Genomic DNA, 2644 nt, shown 5'->3' on the forward strand with positions numbered 1-2644 from the left:
ATCAAGCATTACCCGGCCAGCTATCAGAGCTAATACATTTGAGATCAAGCCTGGCATAATTCAATGGGTGCAGAATTCAATCCAGTTTGGGGGAACTGAAGATCCCAATATGCACATTAGGGATTTCATTGAGATCTGTGACACCTTCAATTTCAACGGTGTTTCTGAAGATGTTGTGAAGCCGAGACTGTTCCCATTCTCTTTGGGGGACAAGTCTAAGAGCTGGTTACACTCTCTACCAGCTGGTTCAATTACTACTTGGGAAGATCTTGCTCAGAAGTTTCTTACTAAATTCTTCCCTATGGCGAAGAAAGCTGCACTCAGGAATGCTATTACTCAATTTACGCAGCAAACGGGATAATCGCTATATGAATCTTAGGAGCGCTACAAGGAGATTCTTAGGAAGTGTCCTCATCATGGAATGCCTGATTGGATGATCATCAATTGTTTTTACAATGGGTTGGGAGCACAGTCCAGACCCATGCTCGATGCAGCATTAGGCGGAGCATTATGGGCAAAGAGCTATGAGGAAACTTATGATCTAATTGAACTGATGGCTGCTAATGAATATCAGTATCCAACCCAGAGATGTCCACAGGGCAAGGTAGCAGGAGTTCTTGAAGTGGATACAACTATGGCTATAACTGCTCAACTAAAGGTGTTGTCTACGAAGATCAATTCTCTGGCTAACTATGGTGTTAAGAAGATAATTAGTGTTTGTGAGCTGTGTGCCGGTCCGTATGTGATGAAGCAATGTGCTATATCTAGTGACTCAGCTCAATTTGTGAGCAACTTTCAGAGATCGCAGCAACCAGTTCCAAACACTTATCAGCCTGACAACTGGAATCATCCTAACTTCAGCTAGAGCAATAATCAGAATGCGATGCAACAGCCGTTCCAACAGTTTGGAAATAAGCTATTCAACCCTCCTGGTTTTCAGCAAATACACCAAAATAGCAAACTCTTGGTGCATGTCTATCTTCGAGTGAAAAATATGAATTGGAGGAGTTGCGGCTTATGTGCAAAAACCAGGCTTTTATATGCCGAAGCCAGGCTGTTTCTATCAAGACTCTAGAGAACCAAATAGGGAAAATTTCTAATGCCTTATTAAATCGACCTCCAAGAACGCTTCCTAGTGATACAAAAATAAATACAGGCAAGAGGGAAGTTCAAGAACAGGTGAACGCCATCACCTTAAGGTCTGGAAAGGTCGCAAGCCCCCCAAATTCAGCAAGACGAAGAGCCTGAAAAATCTCAAGTTTGAAAAAATGCAGTTGTGGCTAAAGAAGAAGTGCAGAAGGAAGCAGAGGTGGAACCAAGGAAGACTACTGTGGAACACACTCCTCCTGAGGGTAATACAGGGGAGAAACAGATCTATCCTCCACCTCCTTTTCCTAAGAGGCTGCAGAAGAAAAAGCTGGATAAGCACATTGAGAAGTTTTTGGAGGTGTTCAAAAAACTTCTTATCAACATACCTTTCGCTGAAGCTCTTGAACAGATGCCTAGCTATGCGAGGTTTATGAAAGGTATTCTCTCTCAGAAAGTGAAGCTCGATGACTTAGAGACCGTTGCTCTAACAAAGGAATGCAGTGTCGTGTTGTAATAGAAGTTGCCCCTCCGAAGCTTAAAGATCTTGGAAGCTTCAATATTCCTTGCACCATCGGAAACTTGTCATTCGACAAGTGTTTATGTGATTTAGGAGCTAGCATCAATCTGATGCCCTTATCTATTTTCAAGAAGCTTGGTCTGCCTGATCCGAAACCAATATACATGTCATTGCAACTAGCTGACCGTTCCATCGCTTATCCACGAGGTATAGTGAAGGATGTCTTGGTCAAGGTGGATAAACTCATCTTCCCTGCCGACTTTGTAATTCTTGATTTTGTGGAGGATAAGAAGATTCCCATTATCTTGGGGAGACCATTCTTAGCTATTGGCCGAACTATGATTGATTTACAAAAAGGAGAGCTTACGATGAAGGATCATGATTAGAAGGTCACTTTTAATGTGTTCAAGGAAATAAAGTTATCCACAGCTAAAGAGGAGTGCTTTAAAGTAGAGTGGGCAGACTCTGTCGCGAATTCGGAACTTTAGCAATTGCCAAAGTCAGAGACCTTAAAGAGATCCTTAATAGGGAAATCAGTTATTGATGACAAGGAAGGAGCAGAGCAACTGCAGCTTTTAAATGCACTTCCGTGGAAGAGGAAGTTGGATATGCCATTTGATTCTCTTGGGTTAGCAGAGCTGAAAATTTCTCAGGAGCGTCTCGAGCTGTCTATTGAAGATGTTTCCACACTTGAGCTTCACCCACTACCAGATCACTTGAGTTATGTATTCTTAGGTGCACCACATGATAAAGGCTTGGGATATATCTTTGATGATGTAGAGGGTAGCCGAACGAACCCTCCAATGCCTACAGAAGGTTCTTCTCATGTGCAGCAGGTAGTTGATAGGACTGGTGTTGGTGATGAGCAGTACAGGCGAGTAATTAGGCATATGGAGGCCATACACGACATTCACCGTCATTTTGTTGCAGATTTGACACAGGCTTTGGGCACTATTTTCCGAGCCACTAGTGTCAAGGTTGATTGGCCACCTGATCCTCCACCCGACGAGGGTGACTCTCCCGCTAATTAGGTATGCC

General features: G+C 43.2%; 1 non-coding gene across 1 annotated transcript; it reads right to left on the minus strand.

The window, feature by feature from the left end:
• Positions 1-316: 316 nt before the first annotated feature.
• On the minus strand, positions 317-423 carry LOC141663233 (small nucleolar RNA R71). The gene has a single exon (XR_012551311.1). It is a non-coding gene; the product is annotated as a small nucleolar RNA R71 (small nucleolar RNA).
• Positions 424-2644: the final 2221 nt, after the last annotated feature.

Source organism: Apium graveolens, chromosome 5, assembly GCF_009905375.1.
Source record: "Apium graveolens cultivar Ventura chromosome 5, ASM990537v1, whole genome shotgun sequence".
Taxonomy (NCBI): domain Eukaryota; kingdom Viridiplantae; phylum Streptophyta; class Magnoliopsida; order Apiales; family Apiaceae; genus Apium; species Apium graveolens.